This window comes from Miscanthus floridulus, chromosome 8 (genome assembly GCF_019320115.1).
Source record: "Miscanthus floridulus cultivar M001 chromosome 8, ASM1932011v1, whole genome shotgun sequence".
In the NCBI taxonomy this organism is placed as follows: Eukaryota; Viridiplantae; Streptophyta; class Magnoliopsida; order Poales; family Poaceae; genus Miscanthus; species Miscanthus floridulus.
In genome coordinates, this window is record NC_089587.1 from 97,690,138 (window position 1) to 97,701,766 (window position 11,629).

An 11,629-nucleotide genomic window follows, 5' to 3' on the forward strand; every position below is an offset into this window, starting at 1 on the left:
CGATACACGGGAGTGGAATTCCGTTCTATTCCATATGTGGGGGCGGGGAGGGGGGGTGTTAGGAAGGGGAGCGGCGTCCGGACGCATCTCACGCGTCGGAGGTCCGTATGCTAGGAGCGTCGTTAAACAATAGCAAGTTCCTTAACTGAATGGGGTGATACATACAGAGTACTTTCTCTAATCGAAACACTTCTCGGTCTGGCGACATCTAGCACGGCCGTAGTTTTAGAATATTGGGACCTGCCTTGCCACCCTGATGGCGACCTCATCTGGCACGGGCGCACGGCTGGCCCCCGCCCGCCGGCTTCGGGACCGTGTGTGTTTAGCAAAGTTTGGAGCTGATGGATGGCCATATGGACGGCGGGGGTTGCAACATACAAACTGAGAGTCCTGATCCTGGTTGCAGTATAGTGTTGCTTTGCCACTGATGACACGCATGTCGGTATTGTACCTGAAGAGGTCAGTTGCCTGCTTCCCTAGCCTTGGTCATGCGACACAGACGCGCTGTCCGAACGGCGTAGCGCCGCAGCTATATGCCTCAACAAGTTAACTACCCATCCATATGGTCCTGTTTGATTCGATAGCTAACACCAGCCAGATTCTACAAAGCCAACTTTAACTTTTTTTTTGTTACATGTAAATAGCTTTAGAAATACGAGATGGGCGACCGTTTTTTTTTTTTGGCTGGCTAGGCTTGTCTGCAGTCTGGTTACCGCCCGGACCGTCGCGCTCCTCCGCTCGCCTTCTTCCGCCGCCGCGCTTGCCCCCGACGCGAACTTGGTGGTGCTCAGGTAGCGGAGCCCACATGGAGCACGCGGTCGTGTACGAGGTCCAAGCGAGCTTCGAGGAGGTCCGACCGTGCTCCCGCCGGTATCCACGCGAGCTCCGACGAGCTCGGGTGGGTTCTCCGCGCGAAACGGCCACCTTCGGCGCGTGCATCTAGTCCTCGTTCGGCGAATCTGGCGAACCGGCAGCGGCAGCATCCGGTCCTCCTCCGGCGGCCCGCATCGATCTGGTCCTTCTCCGGCGCGCGCGGCGCCGCCACCGTCGAGGAGGCATGGTGACGGCGGGCGCCCGAACGAGCATGCAAACCAGCTCGACCATCTCGCTGCCCAGGAACAAGGTGCCCATGAACGAGCATGCAACCGCCCTTCGTCTTCGGCCTGTTCGGGAGGCCGTAAATGATCGTGGATTATTTATTGCTGGCTGATTTGGTATGAGAGAAAAACACTGTTCCTAGCTGGAAATTTTCGATCGTTTACGAGCAAGCGAACATGCTGTCTTTTCGAGGAAAACCGCCCTTCATCTCGCTGCCCAGGAACGAGGTGGCCCTGCCCACGGACGACGTCGTCTACATCGCTGGTCGCCGCGCTCTTCTCGGGTGCCGAGATCTTGAACAGTGGAGTTTTGTGCCCTTGAGTGTCGAGGATTCGTGGATACTCTGCTCGGGTGCAGAGGTCCTTTCTCGGGTGCTGAGAGCTTCGTTCGGGTGGTAACACCGCGTTCCTAGGAACTTGGTTCTTTAGCCGTTCTTTAGCAATGTTGCACCGAGTTGTATAAGCTTCAGTCGATGCGCGGCATTGAGTCCTGTTTGAAGAAAGCATTGACAGGACAGGGTTGCCTGTACCGCCTCGATCCCTGCTCGTGCAAGACCTGTCATCCCTGCACGTTAGCAAAGTGTGGAGGAATGCTTCGTCCTGATTTAGCTGTAGAAAAAGGAGGTAACAAAAAAATTTTGAACAAAAAGAAAATTGTTCGTATGAGAAGTTTATTCTTTCAGTTACCTTGGTGGACCGGGTTCGGGCCATTTTTTCCCACTTAGCCAAGTGTTTCACGTTCTGTTTGTGGCCGATGACACGGAGCAGGGCTATGAACGAAGCAGGTACCTCCTAGTAGCCACAACAACAGCCACCACGCTCCGCAGCCATGCCACAGGCATTCCACGCGGGATGGTCCTCAGCTGAGCAGGCACCAGGGTTCACACCCGGGTTTCAGCCAGGCTGGGATCGAACCCCGCAACTACATGAGGCTGGAGGAGCAGGGGGGCAGAGTGCGGACAACACAGAGTGGGCACAGGCTAGCCAAGGGCAGTAAGGTAATCCTCCACGTCCATGGCCAACCACTCTTAACCCTCACAGGGCTAATCGGGATCGCCGCTGGCTCTACATCGGACTGCTCCTGCCGTGCACGATGAACCCTCGCGCTGTCGATCAAAGGGTTCTTTCGGCTTCATAAACCCGGCGTTCCTCATGAACCGGCTTCCCAACAAAGGCTCGCCCAACATACAACGTTGTGAGCAACGCGCAACTCGTGCGCCGTCCCAAATACCAAGACGACAGGCCAGAAAAACGATCCAATCTCTGACCGAAAGGCCTAGCCGAGGAGGAACGGCGTCCGCTTCCAACTCCGGTCCACCTCTCCGACCGGAGCGCTCGCTTCGATCTCCAGCCCGCCTCCGGACGGCCTCTCCGACTGGAAGGCCTGGCCAAACACCACTTCCGACTCTGACCCACTTCTCTGACCGAGAATGAGCCGAACCCCTGCTTACAGCTCCTCTATGACTGGCGCAATCAGAACCGACTGGGAACAACCGATTGGGGACGCCCGCCCGGTAAGGACCAGGGAACGGACGAAGAAAGTAAGGCAGGAAACTCAAGTCAACCGTAATACCATGGAACGTGCCCTATACACCTACAGGACAGTACTCTGCGACCTCCCTGACATGACAGAGCCCAAGAAGTGTTGTAGGCACCGACATTTTCCCTCTACAGTGTTGTAGGCGTCATCAACTCTCATACCAGACAAATATGGTAAGGCTCTCCCACATGCCTCTGGGCATCAACAGTGTTGTGGGCGTCGGCATTTACCGTACCCGACGAACATGATAAAACCCTTCGCATGCCTCTGGGTATCAACAGTGTGCCAGGCACCGACATCTGCCATACCGGAAGAAGACGACGCAACCTCCCACGTGCATCTGACATCAAACAATATTGTGGGCGCCTACCATCATCCTGTACTCGCCGCTGTGGGCAACAAGACTTAGAAAGCATACGCACTCTCTTTCTCTCACTTGTAAGGCTATCCCCTTCATCTATAAAAGGAGATGCGCTCTCTCCAACACAACTAAGTTGATTCAGATCGATCAAGTTCACTAGTACACAACAACAGAACCACCAGGTTCAAACCTCGAGCACACGCTCGAACACATAGCACATAGCGAAGCTCCCATCGCTCTCGGCCCCTCTGACCAGAGTCCGACCGGACCTCTTGTACCCCTCATCTTTCTCCTTCTTGTTTGTAACCCCACTGCAAACTTCGAGCGCCTGGGCTCAGGAATAAAGTCACCGACTGGCTCAAACTGGACGTAGGGCACGCTGCCTAAACCAGTATAAACCCTGTGTCATTGAGTGCTAGGCCACCTCCAATTACAACGTACGGCAAAACTATAAATATTTACGTGTTGGTCACTTTCTGCACCAACAGTTGGCGTCGTCCATGGGGAAGACGTTGTACGTTCAACACTTTTTGGTCATCGGATGGCCCACTTTTCCACCACCATGGCGGGCTCAAGCGATACGACTCGCTTCGGCTCACTGGAGTTTCCCGCACTCCCACCTGTTGGGATGAGGGTCCTACATATCTTCGAGCCGTCCTAGGCCTTCCTCTTCGTAAGCCTGGACTTCGTCGCCGACCGGCTCGGTGTACTACACCTCCACGAGGAGGCACTCGTTTCGGCGCCTGTCGGAGGGGCGCCCTCCATCGGCTCCGGGACGCACAATGACTTCAACAAAGAGGCGCCTACGCTTCATTCCGAGCAAACTCTCTGCTCAAACCCCGCTGTGAGTAATGTACATGTTGTTATTTACTCGCTATTCACTATCTTCCGCCAATTATCCGGAGGGACCCCATTGTCCCTACCACGACCGCCATACGACCGGTTCCCCTATGGCCTTGCATCCCCCACGGATGTGTACGCCCGGGGGCTCCGAAGGGTGCCGGCGCCACCCCCTCTCACGTCCAAATTCATGGGGATGGCGAGCTATGCTCCCACCTATTTCCTCGACCTTATGGATGACGATGTTGAGAGTGACGAATCCAGCATCGGCGACGTGGCACCTAGCCACCGTCCGTCAAGGGAGTACGCTATGGCAGATGCTCCGAGACAACCACCGGTGGTAGCGAAGTCCTTGCAGACACACCCCTCCGGACCCTTGTGCGGGCACCCTCACGCTCACATGAGAGCACGACGAGGAGCTACGACAATGGCGGCAGAACCGGCCGCCACCTGCGCCGGCATGCTCGATGCACCACGCTGCGCCCCGTGCGCATAAACCGGCGAGCGGTGCTGGGGGTCACGCCCGTTGGCTCTAGCGCAACATCATGGACAGGGGGAATGATCTCCCACAGTTCGCTCGGGCTGGCCATAACATCGCCGCTATGGAAATGCTTCTGCACGGCCTTCCCAAGCCGAACGACCCGCAGGAACAGGCGATCCACCGGAACCTCCGGGCACTGGTGGAAACCGCCGCTGTTCAATAGGCAGAGAGCTCCGCATCGCGACACCGACTCACGACCTCTCTTCCCACCAGGGGACTAGGGACGCATCAGATGAATCACTCCACTTGCTCACCGCTACAGCCACCGAGCATGGCACAAGAGGCCGCATCTGCGCCTCGGCTTGACTTGGCGCCCGCTCCGCACCGACCGCCTGTACGCGAGCGGCTCAGGCCGAACCAAGACGCTCGTAACGTCATCAGCGACCGGCGTCAGTCCCGGCAGGATGATGGCGTCCATCGAGCGACAGTGATGGCAAGCGACATAGACCCCAGTCAAACCATCGTGAGGGGTGGTGAAACACACCGCAGGCACGGTCATCGACCGGATGACCAGAGTCCCAACCCGGATGGCCCAGGACCACGGGCCTTTGCCCGACGCATCCAGAGAGCGCCGCTCCCGCAATGCTTCAACGAAGGCTGAGGCAAAGGCAAGGCCAAGCGTGAGGATTAGAACGAGCGCCCGTCCACACAGAGGGGAAAAAAGAACAGAAAAGATCACCGCCGACCGACCAACTCTGCGTTGGTCGCCATGGCTGATCACACGGGCAAGCAGCCCCAGCAGGACCTTCTGGACCACTTCAACGAGCTTATGGAGAGCCCGTGCACCAACCACGCCTACCCATCAAACACCTCTACAAGGACTGCAAGCTCCTCAAGCGCCTTCTGCGATAGGCCAGTGGGCCGCCTGTGGGCCGAAGGAAGAAAGAGGTGAAGAAGTTGCAGCCAAGAAAGGGGACATAGCGGGCAAGGATCCGGATGACTAAAGGTCAAGGTGATCCGATCGGACGCCTACCGACTGAAGGATGACAACGACGACATTCTCACCAACGCTTGGAACAGCTATGTCGTTTCTTCCCCTAAAATTCAGTCTTACAATTGTTTACTTAACGTTTGCTTCTATAAAAGCGCCCTGACCCGAACACTTTCAGCCCGGGTCGCTCGAGGGCCCCACGGGGGTGCACTACCACCTCTCTTTTTGTTTACTATCATATGGTAAAACTCCTTCCTACCTGAATGAAAGGGTAGTTTATTCCTTTAAATTACCTTACGTAGCTTTGCTTTAAAATATTCCGACCGATCGCACCCCGCCTCTACTTATGGTTACGAGCAGCTGGGCCTCGCGGGCCACGCCCGGGCTCCTAAGGTTGCAGCCTACGGGACAAACAGGCAAGTACAAAAAAGAAAGAATAAAAAACAAAATTATGCTAAGATAAAACTAAGGAACGAATGGGACAAGCTTCCCCGAACGGATTGATTTCATCACAAAAAACAAAACCGATTGTAGTCATTGTGTACACAAGAACGTTTACATGGGGGCTCCCCCACGAACTTAACCTTTTTACATCTGCTAAACTACTTATACTTTACAAAATATTGGGGCTACCCGGCGGCATCTGCTGTCGGTGCGACCGGCGAAGGCATGGGCTGCTCACTTCCCGGCTGGACAACATTCAGCTCGGTTGAAGGCGGGGCGATGTCCACTTCCGACCCAGGCTCCACACCATCCGTAGGTTGGGCGATGTGCCCTTGACGCATGCTTCCAGCGATGTCCTCACGGCGAGCATCCATCACCCACTGTGCGGAGACTTGCTCGGCCAACAACCTTGCGTGTGGCAGCAAGCTCTCCTCGAGCGACTGGATGTCCTCCATGCTACAACCGTTGGCATACCCACTGCATATGGTGGCGAAGTCCAGGTCCGAGTGGTACGTCACCACCGAAGTCAACACCCCAGACGCTCCGGAGAACAACCCATGGGTGATGAGGGCCCGGACCTCATCTGGAACCTCCACCAGTCGGATGGTGGGCGTGCTGGTACTTGGCGCTGACCCGAAGACCTCCGAGACGACAAGCTGGGCAACATTATGGATCTAGTCAAGTTCCCCCTCGAGAGCACATCGCTCTTCAAGAGACTTGGCCAGCGCCTCCACATTCCGGCCAAAAGTCACCTTGACCGTCTCCAGGTCCCGCCCCAACGATTCCACCTTTCCACCCAGCTCTAGAAAAAGGACAACAAGCTTAGAATCAAGCTAAAGGAAGAAACTAACATGTTGAAAGTAGAAAAGGTACTTACCGAGGTGGGTGTTCTTGAGGATAGAGAGTCCCTCCGTCTGCTAGGTCACTTGCTCGCGTAGCCGAGCGTTCGCCTCCTTCGTCCCCATCACCCGTCCCCAAAGCGCGAGCACTTCCTAGTGTGGCTCCAACCAGGCCTTTCGCTCCGACTCTAGGGCATTCCGATCTAACTCCAGGGCATTTAGCTCTGACTCTAGGGTCTCTAGGGATCTTTGGAGCACCGCCTTGGTGTCCGCCAGGGACTTCCGTAGCTTCGCCTCGGTCCCTGCCTAATGGGCCTTCGCCGCCTCAAGCCCCCGCTCGGCGGTGGTCACCCGCTCCGTCACCCACACCTCGGTCACCTCCGCCGCCTGGTCCTAGGACTCGCGGCGGGCGGACTCCAGCTGGCACTCAAACTTGGCCATCCGGGCATGCTCCATCTAGAGGAAACGGGACTTGCAGCATGACATCTCCTACAGACCCTGCAAAAATGAGAAGCAAGCATGCTGAGGCAACCAACGAGAGACTAAGGGGTCAAGGACAAGCGCAGGACACTCACATCTGTGGCATGGCACAGGTCAACCTTGACCAACTGCTGGACGGACTTAACCCACTCCTGGGCATCCTCAAGCTTCACCGACAGCTTGGCAAGATTGGACTCCATGGTAATTCCTATCCCCCGAGGTTGTCCCAGAGCTAGCACTCCTGCGAATCCCAAAGGATGAACCAGACCTTCATTGGGTCCTCAGGATAGGGCCACACCAGGTCAGTCTCCTCTAGCCTGCTAGAGGGTCCAACCTCTGACCGAACCACCATCAGCTCCCACAACGGTGTCAGCAGCTCCACCACGTCATCCCCTTCATCGTCGGAGGGGATCTCCACCACCTCATCTTCGTGGGGCCACCGGCAGATGTTCTGATTCTAACCTGGCTGCATCTCCTGGCACCTTCAGCGCTGACTAAGAAGGTGAGCCGTGTAGCCCTCCGCCTGGTGAAGCAGGAAGACCAGTCTCCCTCTCCTCTTCCACCGCAGCTGGTGGAGGAGGGGCCATGAGGGACACCTCCGACACAGCCTCCGCTGTCACCACCGGGATCGCCGCCAACACCATTGCCGCCGCTATCACCGTACTAGCAACTGATACGAGGGGCACCACCCCTGGAAGGGAAGGATCCGCCGCCACCACCCTACTCTCCCCGCCGCTCACCATGGCGCGTTGCAAGGTGGGCCTCCAAACCTCCTACATGGGAGTTGGGGCGATGCTCAATCCCATCAGCATTCGGTCGCTGTCAAAAAGTATAGGTCAGTCATACTCCAGAAAAGACTCAACAGCAAGATTGAAAAAAAACAAAGAAAGACATACTGGGATGTAAGCGGTATGACTCTGAAACCAAGACCCGACATCGATGGGCCCACAGGGCGAGGACCGCTCTCGGGCTATGACCTGTGCCCCCTCACTTCAGCCAAGGGCAGAGTCGACCCAACCAGCTCTTGCCCGGCCCATGAGTCACCATGACCTTCGGCTCATGGCACGCCGACCGGAGCAGCAGGTGGGGCATCCTCCCGCTGTGAGTCATGCGCCGGCGCTGGCCCTAGTGACATGCGGGTGCAAGCCTGCTCCTATGACCGCCTGGCTTGCTCGGCCATACCCATGGTAGGTGGGGATGAGACCGACGACGCCACCGATGGGCACGGTGACCATGTCTGCTTCGCCTCCCGTTCACCGGCGGCATCCGCGCTCGCAGCACGCTTCCTCAACATGGGAACATCGCCGTGCCTCTCCACCTCCTGCTCATCGTCAGTGGACACGACCATAAGATCACGACGCTCCTCTGAGGTCGCAATGACCTCTCGGCTTTCCTCCTCCTTAGAGAAAATCATGTCATCCCCCACCTCTGTGGGGTCCTCTGACTCGAGCTCTGACTCGATGTCGCTCCTATTTTCCCTGGCCTTCACGCGTCGGGCGATCTCCTTCTCCTTCTCATACTTCCGTCGAGCCTCCTCGGCCTTCTTCTTCTTCTTGGCATCTGCTGCCTCCTTCTGGGCGGCCTACCGAGCCACGCCCTCTGGCCCCTTCGAAAGGTGTGGCTAGGACTTGTAAGCTTCAAGTCCCTACAAAATAGGCGACTCAAAATAAAAAAGCAGGAAAGCAAAGGGAAAAGAACATGGAGTAAGGAGAGGGGAGCATACTAGTTTGGACACCACCGAGGCGTTGAGAGGCCCGAGCTTCCCATCAACCTTCTCTTTGGACTTCAGCTGTAGCACCCGGTCGAGGCAACTCCAGACCTCGTCGTTCGGTAGCTCCTCCGGCGATGCATGATCAGGGTCCGATAGGCAGTCGTACTTCCACATCGGCCACGCCCTCTCCTCCAACGGAGCAACCCAACGGCGGTAGAGGGTGTGGAACACCCGCACCCCATCAAGGCTTCTGGAGCTCCGCCTTGATGATCTCCACCTTATTCTCCCAATGAGAAGGGCCCCACAACCAACTTTCCCGCCTCTCTGGCCTTTCACCGGTGAATGCCAAGAACAGCGCATCTACCGGGTTCCTAATATAGAACCACTCCCCGTACCACCCCCGATTGGAGTCGTAGGGGATGTACGTGGGACACGAGCCCCCCGTGCTTGGTTTCTTCTGTCGGGCAAAGCCCCCCACCGGTGTGGCCTCAGGCGGATTCCCCACCGACAAAGTTTGCCCAAAGAACAGCCGCTGGAAGAAGTCCACGTGTGGCTCCATCTCGAGGAAGGCCTCGCAGACGGTGACGAAGCCAGCGATATGCAGCACCCTAGTCAGATTGAGGTGCTGCAGCTCCAGACCCCACTCATTGAGGACCCCGCGCAGGAACCGGTGTGCGGGGTATCCTAACCCACGCTCATGAAAGGTGAGGAAGGAAACCACCTCATGGGGCCGAGGTTGTGGGAAATCCTCCCTCCCGGGTGCCCTCTAGTGCGCCACCTCCTTCAGCGGTAGAAACCCCTTCACGGCGAAGGCCTCTAGCACCGACTCCCTCACAGTGGATGACCACCAGCCTAACATTTTGCTCTAGGTTCGTGAATGAAACTGTGAGTTCTCTCCCTCGCTCTCCCCTTTTCTCTCTCCTAGGAACCACTGTGACTCTCAAATGCTATCGGCAAGAAGGAAGATGGAAAGAGGCGGCAGATGAGGAATAGGCAAAGGAACGGGGCAAAAAGCCTTCTCCCTTCTCCTACTTAAGGAAAAGGTCGCAACAGTTGGAGAAGGTGCGCCGATCGGGGAAAGGTGAAACGACGAGCGAAAAACCCTCTCCCTTCCCCATTTAATGCGGATAGGATACGATGGGACACGCCCTGACCGATGGGATGCACACTGACTGACGGAACAATGCCTGGTCAGACAGGATGTGGCCTAGGTATGGCCCACCACTACCGCACGCTGGGCGCAAGAACCAAAGTGCCACCACGCGCAGGCGGCTCTCCACCTCCCCAGGCAGGACTTGGAAAAACCCAAACAATAGGATCTCTGCCAGGAGAGATCATTGGGCTTCCTAAGTCGATGTAGGCCATGCCAACTCCGTCACGAATGACGATCATGGGTCTCGGTCAGACATTTCTGATTGGAGCTCTTTAAACCCCGTCACTTAAATCATCAAGGTAACATTACCGACCCCCGCTCTTTCTTTATATAATCATACATCCATACACGCATTCATTCCATACGCCCACACCCCCCGGACAATTCAAGCTCGAATTGCATGGAGGCTCGGGAACTAAGGCATTGCACATGCAGCATAATGCATCACAACGCTCAATGTTGCATCACGAAGCGGCAGTTGCCTCATTCAACATGAGCAAAGACCGACCGGGGTTCGAAGGCCAGCCCATGAAGGGCTCGAGGCCGCCTCACATCAAACAGAGCCAGGGGAGAAAAACATAGATGAGGCCCGTGCGGCCCTCGCCCAGTCTGCCCCGAAGCAGATAGGGTCATCTCAACCTTCTTGTTCGATCCTAAACCTCTCACCAAACCCACAGAATCTCTATCGAGGGGAGGCCAGTGGGCCACCCGGGATGGTCTCTAGAATGACCCAAACATCTGTCGGGTTGCAGGTAAAGGAGCAGTGGAATGTAACAAGAGGGCTATGCCGACCCCATCATGAATGATGGGCCCAGATTCCACTCGATCATACCCGTTAGCGAGCTCACCGAGCGTGTCACTCAAGCCCAAGCGATCGAGGCAAGAGACAAAACTCAACCCCTCCGGTTGTGAGAAACCGAGGACGGGGTAACGCACAAAACTCAAAACCGACCCCTGCCAAGCCTAACGGGGCTCAAGGGCTCAAGGGCTCAAGACACCTAAAACTAAATGCCTCGGCTGCGCAGGCTATACTGACGCTAGGATCCACGAGCTTCGCCTCGCCCAATTCCAAAACTAACTGCCTCAGTTGCGCGGGCTACACCGATGCTAGGATTTGCGAGCTCCGCCTCGCCCGATCCCAAAACTAACTGCCTTGGCTACACGGGCTGCACCGAGGCCAGGATCCACGAGCTCTGAACTCACCCAATCCCAAAATTAACTACCTTAGTTGCGCGGGCTGCACCAAGGCTAGGATCCACGTGCTCCGACTTGCCCGATCCCTAAAACAAACTACCTCAGCTGCGCAGGGATCCCTAAAAATCCACCTCGGCTGTGCATGACACCTTGGTTAAACAACTCCACATCAACTAAAATGCACGTACACACGCTCGCTGACAAAACCCCCAGACGATTCTGCCCCCGAATCGCCCGATGGCTAGGGGGCTACACCCACGGACGCGCTCGTGCGCACCTGCTGACGAAACAAAAACTTCCCCCACTGGCAACACGAAAAACCCCCTAGACGATTCTGCCCGAATCGCCCGGGGGCTCGGGGGCTACACCCGCGGGTGCGCTCGCGTGAACTCACCATCGAGATAAAAATCCCCCAGACGATTCTACCCGAATCATTCGGGGGCTTGGGGGCTCCTATTAGGTTCATAAACCCGGGGTCCGTCATGGACCGGCTTCCCA